The following is a 23,525-nucleotide window of genomic DNA, read 5'->3' as shown; positions in this document are numbered from 1 at the left end:
AGATTCATCATTGGTAAACAAAACAAAAACAAACCAGCAAACCAAGAATATATATATTTTTTTCCCGTAAACTTCAGTGCCTGAAGTTCCGCACTATTTGAAATAGTCTTTCCCCTTAAAAAATATTTTTTTTGCAGGTTTCTTACCCAGCCCATTTATATGGTGGGTATATTCTAATCTCCATCCTTTTTCTCAGGATATATAAAGTGTTCTGTTTCACTGTAAAGAAATAATAATTAAATAAATTATTTTCTTCTATCAAGGTATTCCTGCAGAAACAGTCAAGTATTTTATTTGTCGGTATCACTTAAACTTTTTTGACATCCGACCATGCTTAGGAGAAGGCCTGGAGCAAAGCAAGGAAAAAGCTATCTGTCTCTTATTATGGTCTAAAGATGCTCCTGCTTTCAGTGCGGATGGACAGCAGCATATTTTTTGTTGCTTTATCAATATGTCATTATACATTTCATAATTTCTTGCAGTAATATAAAACAATCAGCATGAGCCAGAACAACAACAACAACAAAATTAGAAAGTGGCTTTCTTTTCGTATGTTCCAGGTGACAAATTCTTATGGGATAAACAAGCTGTTCAGTTCGCAGCAATCCCAAGGATGTCATATTAAAGTCCATCCTTCATATCTATGTGAAAAGTGAGTCACAGTCAACACCATGCTTGAGGGTGTGTTTCAAACTAGAATCATAAATAATGATAACCATAATAAAGGGGTTGGACCAGGCTTGTTTGTGAAGCAGGATTGATGAGAAAGCAGGTAGTAGAAATGTATGGATACAGTTTGGCATGTGAAGTCATGCTATACTATACAAGCAATGGCCTGTGTTGCCGCTGGAAGCAAGATGAAATAGATGATAACTCATGAGTTACATGTTGTCATTTAACTCTTACACCTTTGAAGAACACTGAGTGAGAAATGTCAGAATGGTTTTGGAGATGCACTTGCCATGAAACTTACTTATTTTCATGAGGTAGATAATAATGACATGAGGTTCCCTCAATCTGACAAAATTAGTATAATGTAATGGGATACCTAATGAATATACTTTCCATCATTTTTTTTTTTTTTTTCACTGTCAGTAAATAATCCTCACTGTATAGAGAAACTCTCCTGAACAGCCACCAACTTCATTATGTCAAAAGACTTAGACTTGGAAGGCTATATTGTTTGTAAATATGAATATAAGTTTCTAACTTCTTGTAGAAATGTAAACTTTATAACATTAATAAAATATACTTACAGGCATAATAAATCTTATCACAATGTTAAAGGTGGACATAAATTTAAAGACAAAAACAAGACCAAAAACCAGTTATAGTGACACAATTCCAAAACCATGCTTTATGTAAGTAGATATGCAGACAATGTTCTTAACAGAAATAATCATTATCATTGCTTTGTGAATAGAACTGGACAATTCTTTCAGTTTATACATGATAATAGTTAGCTATAAAGCAGTCATTTAAATTTGCATTAAGATTCTTTATTTTGAAAAAGAACACATTTTTTACCAATAATTTTGTAGAAAGAGAAATGAGAGTCCCTTCCCCAAATTACATTCTTGATGGGCCTAATCAAAAGTCTTTCAGAATTAGTGCAAAAACTGCTGTTTTTTTTTTTTGTTTATTTGTTTGTTTGTTTGTTTGTTTGTTTTTGGGTGGTGGTTCAGAAATTTGTTTGTTTGTTTTAAATATATATAGATAAATACAATACAGTACACTAAGAAGATCTAATACAGAATGTAAGATTTTGGGGGTTAAAAAATAAATAAATAAATAAATAAATAAACTTCAAATATATTTTAGAGAAAATGGAGTTGATTTGAAACATTTCTTAATTGAAATTATAATCTATTTATTTGAAACTGAATTAAATGTACATCATGTTTCAGTTTCTTCCCAAGGTGAAGAGAGATATTGTATCATATGTGTTGCACACTCTGAGAGCATCATGGGAATTATGTCTTTGTAGAAAGCCACATAAGTACGAGATAACTGGACTACAGTTGCTCTAAGACACTATGGCAACAGTTTCTGTATGTAGTATTTGTCTTCAAAAATTAAAATGTTCCATACGAAACAATTTTCATTAAAGGTCTGTTTGAAGTTCTGTCAGACAACAGTTTTGTTGGAGACTTTTTGATTTGTTCTAACCAAACAATTTATATTACTTAGAAGTCAAGTTTGACATTTCACATGATATACTCCAAACTGATTTTCCATTATATTACTTGATCCAATATTGTTATTTATTTTTTTGCTAGCATTCCTAAAAATATATATATTTTTTATTTTTAGCCTGAAATCTCTTACCCAGTTTCTGCTTTCCACCACACAACATAAACATATAGATCAAAATAAATTATTTTGTATACAATATGATTCTTGTCTTCTTTTATTGATGTCATTGTCAGCAGCAACATTTTTCTTCAAAACAATGAGGGAATATGAAATATAAACAAATAGATTTCAGCTGCAGCTGTTTACCATAAAACTTAATCGAGAATTTGATATAAACTATGAAAAAAAAAAATCAAAAATAACATTATTAATACATTGGTCAACATGAAATAAATAAACCTTATTAGTTCCACTGATATAGCTGACATATATTGAACTGTTCTTCAAAAGATGATCTAATCTTGCATGCCAGATGAACCAATACAGAAATAGACCCATAAAGCTACAACCTTTGAGTCCTGTGAACTAACTGTAAATATGAAGAAATGGTCTGAACACATACATATTTTTAAGTTACACAAATCATTCCAAAGTGCCAGATATAAGGTTCAACAACTCTATACATTGCATGTCACTAGGCCCTTGGCTGGCAAAAGATTTATATTTTCAATGCTTTAGTGTGTCATCATTTAATATGATAGACCAAAGTTCATGTTCAGTGTCGATAAATGTATAACAATGAAATGGAAAACAATTTCAACCATTACTCATCATTTCAACAAGAATCTCAAATTTATTTTGCAAAGATAGACAGACTACAAAAAATACACCTGTTTAATTAATATTACAGCAAAGCCTGAAGGTAGCATACATACCTTACAAGTGGTTCAAAATCAATAAAAGTTGCAGTTCTCTAAAAACATGGTAATTCTTGCACTATTTTTAAAGTTACTAGCAACTCCTTGTTTGGAAGACAAAAAGTTGGATAGGGGACTGAATCCAGCTTTCTAAAGTAGAATGGGGCAGATGCAATGTTTTCTCATTTCAGTTCTAATGGATAAAACTGTTACAGTGAATTTCTTTGCATAACTTGATGCAGAATTATTAAACTTATAAAGAAAACTTGGTTTTATTTTCCTGTTTTTTATAACAAGAAAAGAACTGTGTATTTCCAATGAAAAGAAAAATGCAGTTCTTGCCCTCCTCTATTTTTAACACCATTTCTTTGAAGAACTTGTGCAGGGAAATCTGTTAATTGAAAACACTGACATGATCCCCAGAAGGCAAAAATCCAACTGAAAATTAGTCCAAAGTTTTACTGAAATATCAGAAGTTCCTGAAACTAATTAACTTATCTTTGTTGACTGCATGCTAATGGAATGAAACTGTTCCATTCACCACTTCAGCATAGCTGAATAGCTTTCTAATAGATTTTTTTTTTCTCACTGTTATCTTTTGAATATCTTGCCAGCATCACTCTGCCTGTATAGAGCTACAAACCAGTAACAGTAGTTATGTATTTACTAATTGGGGAAAAAAAAAAAAAATCACATCCATATTTCCTTTTTTTTCTTCTACCTTCCTATTTATTTATTTATTTATTTATTTATTTTATTTTTCCCTCTCTGGGCAGGGGTAGGTGTTTGTGGTTATGGACTGAAGGCACTTCCTAGCAACCAACTCGGTTTGGTAAGCAGTGTATTTAGTATGTGCTGACGGCATAAGTCCTGTTGTACTCCATACAGAGTAGCTTACTACTGCACAATAGATGAGCTACAAGACTCCTTGCTGTGCATATTGCTGATCTCAGGCCTGGTGCATAAATTAACATCTGCCACATAGTCAAGGCACCCCAAATTAAACCAAGTGTCAGATCAATTGCTAATTTCTAAGCCAGCATAAGGAGATTTTTACATTTACTCTTTGATCTCAGGAAATGTGGTATTGTTTTAGATGTTTTATTTGTTTGTTTGTTTGTTTTTCATGGTGTAAGAGGAGTCTCATAATCCTGTGCTCTGTGAAACTTTCCTTTCTTTCCATGCTGCTGGCTGTATAGTAGCTCAGGCATAGCTACGAGCATCAACACTGAACCTAGGTTCAGTAGGGCTGTACCCCACAACTCAGGTCAGACTCAGCCTTAAAAACAAAACTGTAAAGCCATGGAATTTACCTGGGCTGACCCTTTCCAGAAAGTTCCTAAACTTGGCTAATGGCAGTAATTTTTAACACAGGTCTGAGCCTTCGTGATTTACCTGAAGGGGCACATTTGGTCTTGGGAGCAGACAGACTCATGTTTAACTGGCAGAGTAGAGTGTAGAATAACTCTTCAGTGGTAGTGTCAAATATTTTGAGGCACACTGCCGCATTTCATAATGAGACTTTGGAGGATTATTTTAAGTTTTGTTCCAATAGAGCCCTAGGCCATTTAATCTTATCAATCATTGTCTGGAAAGGATTGTGTTACTGACACACAAAGTAAACATCCATCAGTTTATCCCAGGGATCCAGTAACTTAAACCATTTATGAGAGATATTGTATTTGCATCTGAAATCAAATAATTGATCTTTGTGTAGGTTACATCTGCTTCACTTCTCATGAAGCTCACTCCACAATATAATCAAGTACAAATTAAGTGCACTGACCAAGTGAGGATTATTGAAATATTCACTTGAATGTTAAATAAATATTTTGCATTTCATAAGTATGATCATAGAATCATAGAATCATAGAATCATAGAATATTCTGAGTTGGAAGGGACCCTTAAGGATCATCAAGTCCAACTCTCGACACCGCACAGGTCTACCCAAAAGTTCAGACCATGTGCCTAAGTTCACAGTCCAATCTCTTCTTAAATTCAGACAGGCTCGGTGCAGTGACCACTTCCCTGGGGAGCCTGTTCCAGTGTGCAACCACCCTCTCTGTGAAGAACCCCCTCCTGACGTCCAGCCTAAATTTCCCCTGCCTCAGCTTAACCCCGTTCCCGCGGGTCCTGTCACTAGTGTTAATGGAGAAAAGGTCTCCTGCCTCTTGACAACCCCTTACGAGGAAGTTGTAGACTGCGATGAGGTCTCCCCTCAGCCTCCTCTTCTCCAGGCTGAACAGGCCCAGTGACCTCAGCCGTTCCTCGTACGTCTTCCCCTCCAGGCCTTTCACCATCTTCGTAGCCCTCCTCTGGACACTTTCCAACAGTTTCATGTCCTTTTTATACTGTGGTGCCCAGAACTGCACACAGTACTCGAGGTGAGGCCGCACCAGCGCAGAGTAGAGCGGGACAATCACCTCCCTTGACCTACTAGCGATGCCGTTCTTGATGCACCCCAGGATACGATTGGCCCTCCTGGCTGCCAGGGCACACTGCTGGCTCATATTCAACTTGCTGTCTACCACGACCCCCAGATCCCTCTCTTCTAGGCTGCTCTCCAGCGTCTCATCGCCCAGTCTGTACGTGCAGCCAGGGTTTCCCCGTCCCAGGTGCAGGACCCGGCACTTGCTCTTATTGAACTTCATGCGGTTGGTGATCGCCCAGCTCTCCAACCTGTCCAGATCCCTCTGCAAGGCCTTTACGCCCTCATTTGAGTCCACAACTCCTCCAAGTTTGGTGTCATCAGCAAACTTGCTCAAAATACCCTCTATTCCTACATCCAGATCATTTATAAAAATATTGAAAAGTACCGGCCCTAAAATGGAGCCTTGAGGGACCCCACTGGTGACCGCCCGCCAGCCTGACGCAGCTCCATTTACCATAACCCTTTGGGCCCTGCCCGTTAGCCAATTGCTCACCCATCGTATGATGTTTTTATTTAGCTGTATGGTGGACATTTTGTCCAGTAGGATCCTATGGGAAACCGTGTCAAAAGCCTTGCTGAAGTCCAAAAAAATCACATCAGCTGGTTTCCCTTGGTCCACCATACGGGTGATCTTATCATAAAAGGAAATCAGGTTAGTTAGGCAGGACCTACCCTTCACAAACCCATGCTGGCTGGGACCAATGACTGCTTTGTCCCCCAGGTGCGCCTCAATGAGTCCGAGAACCAACTTCTCCATGATTTTACCAGGCACTGACGTGAGACTGACAGGCCTGTAATTGCTAGGGTCTTCTTTCTGACCCTTCTTGAAAATTGGCACAACATTGCTTTTGTCCTTCCTGTGACAGTGCTACTTGTTACATATTTATTATGCTGCAGTTTAGTTTCCTTGCAAAAATATTTTTTTTGCCAAACTTCATTGAGCTTAACCCTCTCTTCCCATCAAGTATGAGCTCACATTAGAAATATAACTATTTTTATATCAGAAAAAAAATAATAATAATAAAAAAAAAATCCAAGACTTGAGCAAATACTTCATGCAAATACTTCTCACTGAAGATCATTTAGGAATAGTTGATGAATAATAGTAATTCTGAAAATACACTGAGATAACTGGGATACCCTCCAGATCTCTACTGTAATTTCAGAGCTGGCCTAGGCTCATCCTGCCTGCAGAATAGCAAGGTACCTTCTGGTGATACTTGGACCTGTAATGGACAAAATTTGAGCATGCTGAAAATTTTACCAGGATTATGTATAGGAAGAGCTACAGCTTGTGTGCCAAGTAGTTTGAAGTCTAGCCCAGACAAGTCTAGATCAGAAAAACGACAGGAAGATACAGAGATGGAAGTGACTCATCTGAGGTTACATGGCAAAGATAAAAAGTAAAGGTCTTTTCAATCCCCTTTCTCAGGTCACCAAGCCCCACTGCCCTTCTTGTTGAAAATGTATTCTGGTCTTTGCATTTGATAATGTCCTTTCAGAGTATGGGATGATGTCAACTGATTAATGTTGCAGACAGGAGATTGCAAGATCACCCAAGGTTGATATGATAAACAATTAGAGAACTTAGGATGCAGCAGAAATCATATTGTCTGACAACTCTGTAATTGTAACTCTGAAACAACCCCTTCTCCCCAAATGCACACAGCCTACTTCAGCATCAATAATAATTCACGTCTCAGTGCTGTTGAAGTTAAATATTGCTGATCTCAAGGCCACTGAAATCATCCTGAACCAATAGTTACAGCCGTCTGAGAGAGACAGAGTGATAGAGGAGAAAACACCCAGAGAGTATTTCGTAGCTTGTATTTTTTATCAAAGCCTTCTGTGACTTCTGGTTAAGTCACTTTTGTAAGAAAATACAGACTAAAATGCCAACAAGTGAGTACACATCTCTGTGTATTGCACACCCTAGCAAAAGTTTTATGTGCTAGAGGTACTGAAGGTTCACAGACCTCAATGACACTAACATCACTGAAAGTCTATCCTGTCAAAAATGCAAATGTGAGCACTTCATCATTTGAAGCAGATCCCTTGTATTGAACCAAATTTTGAAGGAGCCAAGACTATCAGTAGATTTATGAAACCAAGTCTGGAGAATGGGAATGGTCTTGGGGAGTGCAACACAGAATATATCCACAAAGATAAAGGAATTGAATAGAATTTGCAGTAATGTACACAAAAACGTTTGCAGAAAACAACTAGATTGTGGCAGTAGTACAGGCACACATGGCATTAGCATATCCATTCTCGATCCACTTTAGTTCTATTAAGTCAGTGCAATTGTCCAGTTTTAGTGGTATTTAGTCTTATACTATGTCCAATGAGCTCTGAATTTAGGCTTACAATGTTCTTGTTTGGTAAATCTGCATTACAAGTAAAATGACATGACTAATCGAACAATAAACAGCTTTGCCAGAAAGCTGAAGAAAATAAACACTGCAGGTTTAGCTAACTAAGATGTTTTCCTCTATGTATTTAATCTTTCTTAAACAATTTTCTAAGTTTAACATTTGGAAATAGAACTTCTTCAAAAGAGATGAAAAAAAAACTAATCTTTCAGTGTCTGTTGAAATTAAACTTTATTTGGCTGAAGCAAAGGCTTCATGAGAAATTATTTGGTGATCTTAACCACATTTCTTAAAAGACTATTAATGCAAAAGATGCACTGTGTCTGAATTCAAAGACAACACCAGGCTAAAGGATGAACTGGTGTCATGAAAAAGCCTACAGACTTGTATTGGGTTTACATGTCAAGGGCTTGGTAGCGGGGGGGGGGGGGGCTCAGTTCGGGAAGGACGGCATCCCGTGGGAGGGACCCCACGGGGAGCAGGGGCAGAGAGGGACCGTGAGGGAGTGGCAGAGATGAAGTGTCAGTGACTGACCACAGCCCCCATTCCCTATTCACCTGCACTGTTCAGATGGAGGAGGTGGAAGAGAGTGGATGGAGAGAATAAGCTTTTAGTTTGCTTTTAATTTCTCACTGTTCTAGTCCATTAGTAATAGGCAAGAAATTATATTAATCTCATTATGTTGAGACTGTTTTGTCCATGACAATAATTGTTGAGTGATCTCCCTGTCCTTATCCCAACCCTTGAGCCCTTTCCATTGTATTTCTTCCCTTTCTCATTTGAGGAGGGAGAGTGAAAGAGTGGTTGTGGCACTGTTTAACTGCCCAGCAGAGTAAAAACACAGCAAAACTAAGGGTTACATTTGGAAAACTTTCACACTTAAAAATGCTGAACTTGTCATGAATTTACCTGACATAAATCTGAAGTAAATACATGTATGACAAATGAAATCTGTTAATGTCAGAAGATATTATTTAAATATCTCTAGGGGAAAAAATCAAAAGCAAACAAAAACCTGTATATAAACCTATATATATCTTCTAATAGGTGACAATGTAGTTTACTTGTTTTTCTTTCCGTCACTTCCCTTTAAGATCCAAACAACTGATCAGCCATTTGATAGGACCTTGTTGTCACTATTATTTCTTTGAGAAAATAAAAAAGTTTGCAAATAGCCACTTGACAATAGCTCTCAGAATTTTTTATTGTCATGGATCTTTATCCAGGGAGTTATGGGAAAAGTTTTTAAGCAACATGGAACTATTTCATGCTACAATTCTGTTGATTATCCGTTAAATTTCTGAAGCAAGCAAAGTTTTCTTTCCCAAGTGTGACTAAAGTCTGTGATGTTCCTTCATTTCCTGTTTTTGCTTCTTTCACAGTGATTTTACACATGCAAAATATTACCGGTATCTTTTTTGCAGCAGGAAAGAACTGAAATCTGGAAGAACATTTTTTTTTATTTTATTTTAACAAATTACTACTAAAAAAGAAGTTTAAACTAGGCAGATAATATTTAAATTTGTGGTACCTGATTCACAAGTTTAATAATGACAATAATTAAAAAGAAATAAAAGGTGGAGGAGTCATTCAATTTAAAGAAGAAACGTATTTCTTTCTGCCAGGCTGGATTCAAGCACTCCTATGATAATGGTAAGAAGTTATGACAGCAGAGATCCTTTGGGTTAAAAAATTAATTGTTTCAGACAAGCTGTCAAGTTGTTAACACTAACATGCCCTAAATCTAAAAAATTATATACCCAGAGACCAAGATTCACACTTGATTGTACCTGACTAAGAGGTTTTCAATTCTGTAATGATTTTTGGCACTGGAAATATGCCTGCAAGGTTCAAACACTTTAAAGAAAAATTGCCTGGCAGATTCTTTGCAGGCTTGTTTGATTACAAGATCAGAGTGAATTGACTGGAGATGTTAGCAGCAGTTTCAGGTTCTTGTTTTAGAAACTTTGAGAACATACAATGAAAACCTGTGAGCAAATGATAAAACACCACTGACAAAATCTTTCTTTCTTCTGGATGTAGTGTTGGGTCACAAAGATCATTCTGTTTGAGTCCCCGTTGAACTATGAAAGTTAAACAATTTTATTAAAATAAATAAATAAATAAATAAATAAATAAATAAATAAAAATAAAAAGTACAACAGCAACACCAAAAAAAGAAGTTTATAAAGAGAGTGTGATTGTTAAAACTAAGGAAATAAAAAATATTACATATTATTTTAGATCTTCAGATTTATTTAGAACTGTAACAAAAGAGATTTAGGTATAGAAATTTGCCTTTTAAAATCTATCCTTTTCTCTACACTATTTCTGGCACCAGCTGAAGTTTGAAGTAGTTCCAAATTACTGTGGGAAATGATCATTTTTAGCACATTCAGGCTGCATAGAAATAACAAAAAGGAAACCGTATGTTTCAACTTACAGTTACATCTACTAACTTTTATAGACTCTAGAGATTTCATCAGGAGTTGGACTCTGTCACCAAACCTGCTGCTTCCTCAGAAACTCATTCAGAAATATATATATATATAAGCTTAAGGAATAAAAGTGTTTAAGAACCTAAATTCTAGTGGTTTCTTTTCAGGTTTGTGCTTTCTTTGTCAGCAATGAGGTCTCCATTCAAAAATCCATCAATTGTTAGCATCCTTGAAAATCTAAATATTTCTAACTAAATTTAGCATCATCTGAAAAAGCCTGTTATGAGCCAGGTCTGCAAATACAGCACTGCATTGCTTCATTAAACTCATTGGATCATGTACGATCTATTACTGGAGTAGAAACTGGTCTTTAAGACTTCTCTTGTTGTTGAAGTAAATAGGGACCAAGTGTCTAACTGGCTGGTATGTAGTCTTAAGCACTAGATTCTTAAAAGGAGCAGATACAGTACTTCTCACATTATCCCAAAACACCTCAAACAGCAAGATTCATTTCATACTGCCCCTGGATCAATGTGATTGTTTCATTCTATAGTAGGATTTCATGTTAGGAACAATACCTCTTCCTTCCATTACAACCTTGCCATTTCAAAAATACTTTGGCTATTAATAAATTATTATTTATGCAACAATATTTTACTGGTTTTGATCAGGAGGAGAAAATGGGAAAGGTAAATACATTATATGAATACATTTACAGAGAGACAGCATTAAATGATAACATTTTAGTACTTGTCTCCACAGTTTGAGCTGAAAAGAAACAACAACATCAAATTTGTGAGGGTTTCCCAGAGCAGGCTCGAACTCCATGTGAGACTTTTCCAGCACTGGGTGAAAACAAGATGCCATCCCAAACATATGCATTTTTCGATATAATCTCAGGTTTTTCTTTGTTATATTTAAGCCCAGTAACCTGCTAGATGAGTTAAAAATACTACTGCTACTAATAATAAAATCAAATATGCATTTTAATATTCAAAAAGCATTAAAAAGTCCATATTTGTTTGCTTCTTATGTTTAGAAGTGTTCGAGAAATATTACTTTCTTTGCAAGGATTCATCCATAATCTTTTGTCATGATTTCAGAAACTTTTGAAAAATGGGGTTACTGCAAATGAAGTATGAACTCACACATCATTAAACAAAATTCCTCATTCTACAGTAACTGTCGCTAACACTTCAAGTATAACACAACACTTGGACCAGGTTTCAGGCTGATTGACACAATTATAGTATGCATAAAATATTGTCAAGTACATATCAAAGGACTTCCTATATATACACTGAGATTGCTTCAAATGTTAATGACTATAAGAGTGAAGCACATTAAAAGTAATAAAGTCACCCCCCAAAAAACTATGCTTTGCCATAAATTATGAAAATCTGGCATTTTCTGAAGAGCAATTTGGTATACAATCCACCAGAGACTAAAAAAATGCACTACACTGAGAACTATACGTAGGTTCAATAAAAATACATTAGTAGTATTCTCTGTAAGATTTTCTGAAAGTAAGGATATTTCATTTGTGATGTTGGAAAAAAAGTCATTGTCTGTGATTTAATGACAATAAAGTCCAATGATGCTTTCAATTCTACAAGCTGGAGATAGGTACATGTCGTGGTTTAACCCGACCGGCAGCTAAACACCACGCAGCCGTTCGCTCACCCTCCCCCCTCCCTCTCTGGGACGGGGGAGAGAAATGGAAAGTGAAGCCCGTGAGTTGAGATAAAGACAGTTTAATAAGACAGGAAAAAAAAAAAATAACAAAATAATAATAACAATAATAATAATGATGATACAATGGTGATAATACGAAAGTAATAATAGTATGTACAAACAAGTGATGCACAATGCTATTGCTCACCACCCGCTGACCGATGCCCAGCCTAACCCCGAGCAGTCCGGCCCCCTCCCCCCGGCTAGCCACCCCTATATATTGTTTAGCATGACGTCAGATGGTATGGAATACCCCTTTGGCTAGTTTGGGTCACCTGTCCTGGGTCTGTCCCCTCCCAGCTCTTACTGCACCCCCCAGCCTGCCCGTTGGCAGGACAGAGCAAAGGCTGAGATGTCCTTGGCTTAGTATAAGCACTGCTCTGCAACAATTAAAGCATCGGGGTGTTATCAGCACTCTTCTCATTCTAAGCCAAAACACAGCATTCCACCAGCTACTAGGAAGAAAATTAATTCTGTGCTAACTGAAACCAGGACAGTACAAATGTGGAAAGAGGTGAAGGGAGGTAAAAAGACTTTAAAGGGATGGAAACAACCATATTTTGATTTAACTACCTTATGCTGACCCCATAAGGGACATCCAGAATGCAGTATATGATGGTGTTAGATATACAGGATGAAATGGAAAGAGTCAGATGGAAAGGGCCAAAGCTAGGAAAATCCATGAGATATGAATGAGAGCAAGTTCATTTAAATCTAGTCACCATAAATTAACCTTCCCCAAGTTAGGGGAAATCTCATCATCAATGTTTGGGTTTTATTACTCTTTTTACGATGTTACAGACTTTGAATCTTATTCCATCAGGACTTTCTGCATAGCAGTGAAGGAGATTTATATTTTCATGTGAAAATGGCTTCCTTGAGTCATATAACCCCATGGGAAAGAAGAAAAATTGTCCAAATGATAAAACTTATGATAATCACAACCCTTACCATCATTTCAATCTTAATTTGCAGCCTTTGCTGTCTAGAACACAGTATGAATTAACAGATGTTCAGGTGTGGTGGTTTTACCGTGCTGGGCAGCTAAACCCCACAACCGCTCTCTCACTCCCCCTCCTTTAGATAAGGAGGGGGAGAAGTAAAGCAAAGAACAACTCATGGGTTGAGATACGGATAATTTAATTAAAGGGAAATAATTATAATAATTAAATAAAGACTACCATGAACTAAACAATTTAACTAAGGGGAAATAAAAGGGAAAGGGGAAAAAGGGAGGAAAACAAACAAACAAAATAAATGAAAGCTATAAGGAAGTGCAGAGGAAAGAAATTACTCTCTACTTCCCACAAATGAGCGATGATTGACCACGTCCTTGAAGCAAGGCCTCAACGCACGCAGCCGGTGTTCGAGAGGAGGACCGACGTCTTCTCAACGAGAGCCCACCCCTCCCCTCTTCTTCCTGTTTCCACCTTTTATTGCTGAGTGTGACACCACATGGTATGGAATATCCCTTTGATTGGTTTAGGTCAGCTGCCCTAGTGATGTTTCTCTCCTCACTTTTTTGCCCACCCCCTAGGAGGGTTAGAGAAAGGCCCAATGCTGTGCCACTGCTGCTCAGCAGTAGACACAACACTGGTGTGATAACACTGCTGTTCCAGCTACAAGTACAGAGTACGGCACTGTATGGGCTGCTGCCGGGAAAGTTAACATTCCAGCCAGACCCAGTACATCAGGGTAGTGATTGCCTATGTTGCTTCATAGCTTGCAGCATCTCCAGCCACATAGGAGTAGCAGGGAAACAGCCAACTTGCTATCCCAAACCAATACTATATCACATGCTACCATGCTACCTACCAAAGTTGCATATAGCCCCATTTAATGAAATACCTTTCTTCAGCACAAGAAAAAACTTTTACTAGATTTCATTAAACAAACCCATTTGCTTTTAATATAACTTATTTTAAGTCATATAAAATGAGAACACATCTTTTTTTTTTTAATTTTTATTTTTTTCTTTTCATATGAGGCTTAAAGAAAAAGCTTATTTGAAGGCTCTAAGGAAAAAAAAAAAAAAAAAAAAAAAAAAAGTATAATACTCCTCCAAAAATAAGTAATATTTGCTTTTTCTAATCCCCATTATTTTAAATTATAGTTGTTGACTTCAAATTTGAATGAAGTACCTTTATTCTGGAAATAGACTTCAATTAACTATAAATAATCCTTCAAGTATTTAAGATAATCTAATTAAAAAATAAATAAAAAATCAGGGATTAACACCTGTACAGTGTGGGTCATACCATGGTCCACTGGAAATAAGAAGAACATGCAGGACTGGAAGAAATATTCCCCTGAAGCTTTACAGCATTGCCATGAATACAGGAAATCAGTTTAATCAAAAACACAAAGACATAAATTTTGCAGCTGGAAACATCCACTAGCATCCATCTTTTAAGATATTTTAGATAGATTGAAATAGATGAAAAAATTGGGTTTTAACCAAACTCATAAGGAAGTAAGACCATATTAGTTTTGCTCTGCTTTGAAATAAGGCCAAAGTTCCTGGTCAGAATCTGTTTTTAAGCCCACAGTGGTCACCTATACAGCTGTAAAGGAAGTGAGAAAGGTTTTCCATTTGTTCTCTTGCAGGAGAATTTCTCATGACTACGAGATATCAAAATTGATTAAGGTAAAAATTTACTGTTACCAGAATGCCTGTGCCGCCACAGACAGCTCCCAGAGAGTTTTTGCTGCAGTTCACGTTGCTCACAGGCAGGGAGGCAATGCTGAACTGTAGGTCAGCAAGAGGTTGAGTTACACATAATAGTAGCACATAACATTTTTAAGGCCTCTGGAGAGCTGGCCACCTTCAGTGGTTGCTGACTAACCCTCCAGTTAGTGTATTTTCCTCATGGTAGAAGAAGCATATTCACATACAAGGGTGAACATAGTAGGAAATTACATAATGTTGTGCATTTTTGTTGTTGTTGGGGGGGTGGTTAATTAATAAATTCATAAATATACTGTTAATATTGTAGGGAAATGTGTCACTGAAAATACTGAGAGTTACATGCGTGGTGATCCAAAGATCAGCCCCATGAATTGCTTGTTGGTAGATCTCATGAGACATCTAGACAACTTCTGGTGACTGCTGTAGAGGAATTTTTTATGTCATGTAAAAATGACTGGAGAGTATGAGAAGGGAAAGAGATGTTAAAAGAAAAAAAGCTAAGGCATGGAAGCAATTTTCCCTCAAATGCACTCTTTTCTTTAATAAACACAATAGAATATGGTAACATGAGGATTTACATTATTGTTTTTTTAAACCTGGAAAGCTTAAAGCATAAAAGAGCAAATGCCACATTGATAAATCAAAGCACATAAGCCAAAGAAGAGAGTGGACAGCCGGCATTAAGCTTGGAAGAGGGATTGGCTGGAACTGCTAATGTAAACTGGAGAAAGGAGAATATAAATAAATAATCTAGGAAAAAACTTGATTTCTTAACTTTTGTAGTGTAATTACTTCCCCAACTGGCTGACTATTTTCTGGCTCATGAACAATGTACAGGTTCCTTGGGGCTATGAGATAACCTTTAATTAAACAATGAAAAGTTCATGTGAAAAAAAAAAAAAAAAAAAAAAAAAACTGTTAAAGATATTCACTATATAGTACTTTTTGCTCATGCTGAAAAGCCTGAAATACTAGAAAAATCAAAGAATGTAGAAAATAAATGCTTTAATTATCTGCAGTTGTATCTGTAACATTTGTACATTATAACCACTATCAGCACCTTTTAAGTGATTTTTACATGCCTGTTGTGGTTGAATGCCAGCTGGCAGCTAAGTACCACAGAGCTGCTCACTCACTATCCTCAGGTGGGATGGGGAACAGAATTAGAAAGGTAGAAGTGTGAGAATTTGTGGGTTGATATAGAGACAGTTTACTAGGTAAAGCAAAAGCCACATGCGCAACAAAGCAAAGCAAGGAATTTGTTTGCCATTTCCCATCATCAGGCAGGTGTTCAGCTGCCTCCTTCCAGATGTGCATCCTTTAGCTTCCTTGCTGACAGAGCAGCATCAGAAGCTGAAAAGCCCTTGGCTCTGTGTAAACACTGCTCTGCAACAAATAAAAACAGCAGTGTGTTATTACCACTATTTTCATCAAAAATCTAAAACACAACATCATGTGATCATGTAAAGAAAATTAACTCTTTCCCAGCCAAATATGAAGTGTCTCTTCACTTCTGACTGGTGCAAAGCACGGACTGTCAGCCAAAGGAAAGGCATTCCCCCATGTCATCATTGAGAGACATTGAGAGACATCCATATCATTAGACCATCCATGTATGGCACAGCATCATTGTGTCCTCCCATTGTCTGTTTCCTTTCTGCAGAAATAAGACACAAAGAGAAGGTTTTGCCTCACACAAATAATGATTAAAAATAAAATTAAAAAAGAAAAGCAAAAATATATTGTCCATGAATATAGATAAAAAAAAAAAAAAAAAAAAAAGTCAATTCAAGGTATTAATACAAGACACAAATATGACTTACCGTCTAATTTAAAAGTAAATTTAGCTTAAGATATATACCTAAGGAACTGCTTGTATGTGTATAAAGTATTGCTGCTGACGATCCTCCCGCTCTCCGCTTTTATTTCCACTTCTGAAAAACTTACTTGGAAAGAAGAAAGCAAGTTTGTCCTTCATGTACAATTCAGTAGAAAGAAGCCCAAACACTTTTTGTATCTTCAATTACTGTGCAACCAATTCACTGCATTTCACTAAAATAAATAAATAAAGGTCCCGTAATAAAAACTAAAAGTAGTCCTTCGATTCCAAGAATAGGTGTTTATTGCTTTATATTTCTAGGCAGGGAAAATTTTTATTTCAGGGAATAAGAAGAACATTTAAAAATAAGAATAAATAAATAAAATCTTTTCATGACCATTCAATTTGCAAACCGTAACAAGTTCTCTCCTTTCATAAAATGTGCACAGTTTTTGATTAACTTTTCTTGTTTTTATTGTAGTTTATTGTACATTTGTTTTTTAAATATGTTTGAATTTCAAAGGGTACTTAAGGAAAATAATTAAAACTGGAATTGCTTTTAAGTCACCACATTATACTCCATTTCACTCCTTATACACTGAAATGAAGCCTATGTTCTTACATTAGAAATTGTATATACTGGAAATGGGTGTGTTTATCAGTTCCAGGGGTGAGAGAAAAAAAAAAAAATAATAAAAAAAAAAATAAGAATTTCTATGCCTAGTTTCACAGGAACAGATAGCTACAAAAATTCATTGACTTTCCACAGAAGTTATAGGTAACACTGTTTTCCAAACTGTCAATTGGTATCAGTATTCCTGCAATTTTTATTTATTTATTTATTTGTATTTTTAGACATACGTTAGAAAATGCTGATCAAAGAAAGGAGAATATGTAGTTCACTGACCAGAAACCCTAATGACATTCACAAAATAGTACCTTAATAGAACCTTTAGGGGTTGAACCTGATGATCTCTTGAGGTCCCTTCCAACCCCTACAATTCTGTGATTCTGTTTAACTGAGGACCTTCAAGACCCTGAATATTGTGATAGATGTATGTGTCCTGCTTACTTGCAAAGAAATGGTGACATGAAAAATGAAATAATTTCCTAATAGAAGAAAGTACAGGAATCAAGGAATTTAGGCATAATATTACGAGCAAGGTTTAAAAGTGTGATTTCAATACTAACAGGAATGCAAAAAAAGAAGCTACTTATTTTGTTTCATTTTCTCCTAAAACAAATCTGTTTACTTAGTTGAATATATTTATCTTTTTTATAGTTAGAAAAATAATAATAATAAAAAATAAAGGCGTGTAATATTGCAAGAAGGAAGCAAGGATTAGGAGAGATTATTAATATCACCTATTGAAATATAATAGGTTTATCCTCTGTATAAGAACACTAATTAAGACATTTCATTCTTATATAAGCTTGCATAAATTAAAATTCAGGAAAATAAAATACAACATCTTCACATTTTTTTAAAAGGATTTTTTTCAGACGTACAGAAAAATGGGAGAAAAATGGTTTTACCAATCTACCAAGCTTCTATTGCAAAATAATCTACTGGTTGATATATATACCATCACATATTGATGTTATTTTTTTTTTTTTTTTTTTTTTTTTTTTTTGTGGTGGTGGGTATTTTTTCCCCTCAGCTGATACAAAAAGAATAAAATTTAACATAACCCTCCAATAAAATGAGAAGTTTTCTGTGTGGCTGAGCAACAGGCTTTTAGGAACTAATATATTTCTGTGCTGACCTTACCAATCTTTCTGCAATAGTGCTACAGTAATTAAAGAAGGGTTGATCAAAGATGAAATCAGAATCCCACTCTTCAAATCATCCTTGACTGCTGCTTCTGCTGTAGGCATTATCGTTTCAAGATTTTTGCATGCATTTGTGGCCTCCATCCACTCCAGTTGAATTTGGCAGAGGATGAAGTTGAACATTTCAGAGCCACTAAGACACCAATTCAAAAAGAGAATTCTTCAACCTTTATAGACATAGGAACACTTCTTCCAGCTGTTATTCCCAATACAAAGACTAAAATATTAATGGCACTATGGCAACCTTGTCTTTGGAAATAGTTATGGGTTTTAAATAATTATATTCAGTGATGGTACTGTGCAATTCAAAGTCCTCAAATATTCCTATCTATAGACGGAATAGAAGGAATGAACTCACTTGCACTTATTGTAGTAGTTTATGTTCAAATTCCCCAGTAGGGGAGATGAGTTTCCACAAATTGTCTCCTATCCATGAGGAATATTTGTAAGAGCCAAAATAACCATGATTTCTGAACTATTTCCCTACCTCTTCAGAAATTATGGAAAATTAAAGTTTTATTGAAGACAATTTTTAAAAAAGTCAGCATTGCAAAAACATGGAGGAAAGGGGAGCTCATTTTGAAGTCATTTCCCACAAACAGGCACTAAGAAATGACATGGTTTTTACCATATAGTTTTTACCATATAGTTCTACCTCCTTTTTTTTTTTTTTTTTTAATGCTATCATTTATTTAGGAAACTTAAATTTTTCCTTTATATTATCTATTTTTGTATATTATGTATAGTGAAATTGTATGACCTGGCTAAACAATAAAACATTTGGCCAACAATGCATTAAATTACCTTAAAGATCATTTTAAACTGAGTTGGAAACACTGTTTGAAGCTCCCAGAATGAAGAATCAATTCCACCAATAATTTAGATAACATCTTAAATGATCAGATAATGGATCCTACTAACAACAACCACATAAATGTGGTTTCCTTAGCCCCTCCACAATTTTGCATTCTGCATGTCAGAAAATACAGCAATTCCCCAACATTTAGGCTGAACATAAATAAAGAGAATACAACTAGTTACGAGTCATCTGACTCAGTAAGCCACAAATCTGAATATGGCCCATGCACAAATTTTTTTAGCAGCAATCTTGGGAAATTCCAGGCTGAAGTTTTCTGTACCAAAAATGCAATAGGTCCATGTTGTTCACAAGTCCAGCTGGTTTGCTGCATTAGGAGTGATGCTCTCTGCTTCTCATTCAAAAAAATACATGCTGATCCACCATTTATCTGTGTTTAGGGAGTGGAAGGGGGGAGGGGGGGAGGGGAGAGAGAGAGGGAGGTATGCAACATTAACATTTTCCATATGACTACACATATGTAAACAATATGTCTACAATCATAGGTTAATTCTTTATTTATGGAAACAAGGAAAAAAAAAAAAGTCACCTGCTTTTGAATTCCTCTAGTTCTGATGAGAACTACATAAGCCTGCTAATGTTTTCCAAATCTCATAATAAACTTCCAAAAATTAAAGATGTCCCCAGTGCAAATCCTTCCTTCATTTTGCAAGGTATAATTTTACTAAATTTCCTGTACCTAAGGTGTTTAGAGGAGGAAAACTTGGCTGCTTTACACCAATGTATGGTACTAGCTACTGCTCAAATCTCAGGCAAGCATTATTAAAAACAAACAAACAAGCAAACAAACAAACAAAAACAAAACAAAACAAAAAAAAACCAGCTAATTAAATTCAGTACTAGATAGTTTCCTCAGTAACGATAGAAAGCAACAGAGCGGATGTAACTGCACCACCTAAGAGAACTCTGAAGGGCTTCATTGCTTTTTTATGCCTGGAATATAATGTGTTATTCAGCTTATTTTTCTACTGAAGAAATTCAGAGAGACCATGCTTAGCTAGAGGAATGGAAGTCAGCCAGGCAGATAAATGTTCAGCTTCAATATATGAAGAATTTATACACAATAAGAAGAACAACTAGAGCTGTACAACCATGTTGCTTTTATCAACTACAGGTAACCCCTCTGAAAACTGTATGAAATGGTGGAACTGCAAAGAGGATGAGGAAGAGTGATAGGTAAATTACAAAAGACATATATAATACTATTTTAAGTCATGTAAAATACAAGTCTAGAGTCTAGTCTGAGACTAGGCTAAAAGACAAGTTACATCTGGTGCTCTGTGCATTGCTTTGGGTCAACCTGCCAAACATACTTGGTGCCCAATTGAATTTACAAATGAGCTGGCTACTGAAGTTTGTTAAGATCAACTGCAAATCTCCTCAGCATTTAATATGCCCTCAAAATCCTGCCAAGTATCTCTCTGTAAACCAGGAGCATAAAGAGCTTTGAAAAATCTACCGGCTATGTCAATCTCTAAAAATAAATAAATAAATAAAAATTTTAAAGGAATCAATAGCAGCCAGAAGTGACCAAAAGGAATGGTTAGTAACAAGGAAGAGGCATACATATTTTAAGAAAGCAGTGGGATGAAAAAGACGTGATGGCAGAAACAAAGTTACGTCTGCTATTAAAAGAGAAATAAAAGATTAGATTATTGTTTAATCTCTCAGGATAGATAAAACAGGGAATGAGAAATAGAATGCAGATTGCTGTGTGCAAAGGTTATTAAAAACAGAAAATTTCCCCTACTAAAAATGCAGATCTTGTATTAGAGTGTGTTTGCCACACACTAAGAAAGTATTTTTTGCCATCTCTAAGAAAGTATTTGTCAGAATAAAACACACTTAAATGTTTTCAGATAGGCAGTGATCATCATTAATTACATTTACCTGGGACAAAATAAATAAATAAATAGACACAAAACACTACATTACTTCTTTCCATTTGTTGCCTTTTGGATAAATTCACCTTAAAAATTACCAATAATGTGTTTTACCCCTTTCTAAGAGAAGCTGAAAAATGTGAATAAGAACAAAATAGAGAGGGGACCTAAATTATTGAACCTAGTTACCTCTACTGCAAGCACTTTATCTTGTCCCTTCTTAGGCAGTTTTCCTAGGAAAGTTTTCCTACTTTCTGAAAGACATCACTGTATAATCCCCAAACCCTCAGTTTGTGCTACCTAACATAGGCATAGTCTGCTGGATGAGGATGTATTTCAGTTAATCCATAATCAATACTGAGCATGACTTAATAAATCAGTAGAGTTTCCTGTCTTTCACAGGGGGTTTGGGCTGTTATCTAGTATTTCTTATACAAAGCATTCAAGAAAATTCATTACCATAACAATTTCAAGATTTATTTCAATGACATCAGTCCAGTTTATGATTTGTTGCTAAAGCCAATTGCAAAAGCTAAAGCTTTCAGGGTATTTTTACTTAGCATTCCACTTCTGGAAAGCATCTTACCTTAATTATTTTCCCTTAATTGACAAGTGATATATCCAACAATGGATATTTTTGGATTTTTTTATCCAACAATGTAACTTTGTTATATTTAATCTTTATGTTCTTTGAGTCCATCAAGTAAGGTGTTTTTCTACATTTTCTGTGGCTGGTGTGCATAGTTAAACAATTGTTCCACTTCCCCAAGGTGTTTCCATTTCAGTGACTGGCAAGGTAAGTTCCAGATTCATAAAGATGAATACTAAATATTCTAAATATTAATACTAAATATACTAAAGTATTTGCTCTTCAGCCCTAAGTGTAGTAGCTGAAATAGATTTTTTTTACAAGTTCTACAGAACATTCTTGGTAACCCTTGGTAACCACTTCTGTGTTGGTTTAACAGCAGTAGGTAGTTCAGAACCACCACACCACTCTCTTACTCCCTCTCTTGAAAAGAACATGGAGAAAAAATGTGATGAAAAAAGCTCATGTGTTGAGATAAAGGCAGGGAGATCACTCACCAACTACAGTCAAGGACAAAACAGATTCACCATGAGGGAGATTAATATAATGTATTGCCTATTGGCAGCAGACTAAAGCAATGAGAATTAAAAGCCCCACAGAAATGGATTAGGGGGTTTGTTTGACAGCAAGTTGAATATGATTTAAGAGTGTGCCTTGGCAGCCAGAAGGGCCAACTATATTCTGGGGTACATCAAGCACAGCATTGTTGGCCAGTTGAGGAAAATGTTTGTCCTGCTCTGCTCTGCACTGGTAAGGCGTGACCTTGAGTACTGTCTGCAGCTTTGGGTGTTGCAATATAAGAAGAAAAAGTGTTGCAATGAAACTATTAAAGAGTGTCCAAAGGAGGACAGCAAAGATGGTGTAAGTTCTAGATGGCAAGATGTACGAGGAATGTCTGAGATCAGCCCAGAGTAGAGCAGGCCGAGGGGAGGCCTCATGGTGGCCTGTAGCTTCCTCATGACAGGAGCGGAGGGGCAGACGCTGAGCTCAGCTCTCTGGGACAGCGACAGGACCTGAGGGAACAGCATGGAGCTGGGACAGTTGAGGGTCAGGCTGGGTGCTAGGGAAAGGTTCTCCACCAAGAAGGTGGTCAGGCATTGGAAAAGGCTCCACAAGGAAGTGGTCACAGCACGTTTTTATTATCTTTTTTTTTTTTTTTTTTTTTTTTCCCAGTGCCATGATGAAAACACAATATCCAGCTTTAATACACTTTACATCATTCCATTTCAATAAGTAACACGGGAAAAAATCAAGACATATATTTAAACAGGTTTAGTATCTTATTAAATACATAAATAAATAAATAAAGTGAAAATATTATTGTTTTCTAGAATATAAATATCCCTATCCAGAAATCATGTTTACATTGAGGCCCTGGCTCTAACATACAAGATATGCAAACATAGACACACATGTAATGTGTAGAAGTTCAAAGCATTACCAGTTAAGTTCCATGGGGTAATGTAGTAGCTCACAAGCTGTTGCAATTGTTAGATCTCTTGCATAGGTCTTTGCTTTTGATTGCTGTGTTTCTATGAATATTACCCAATAATGTCTTTTATATATATATATATATATAATATATATATTTTAGTGGGGTAGAAGATATAGAAGTGATGCAAAGAGTTAACCAAGAGATGTCCATGATTTTTTCTCCCAGCCTCAAATCCAAAATACTTCTCTACCAAGGAACACCCAAACATAAAGCCATTGTAGGAATGACTGGGAAAAGAAGGGGTAATATCTCCTGAGGTCAAAGAAGCAGTATGCCAGAGTTTTATATGTTCTGTAGCAAAATTTTTTCAT

This window comes from Aythya fuligula, chromosome 2 (assembly GCF_009819795.1).
Source record: "Aythya fuligula isolate bAytFul2 chromosome 2, bAytFul2.pri, whole genome shotgun sequence".
In the NCBI taxonomy this organism is placed as follows: Eukaryota; Metazoa; Chordata; class Aves; order Anseriformes; family Anatidae; genus Aythya; species Aythya fuligula.
This window is presented reverse-complemented; position numbering follows the sequence as displayed.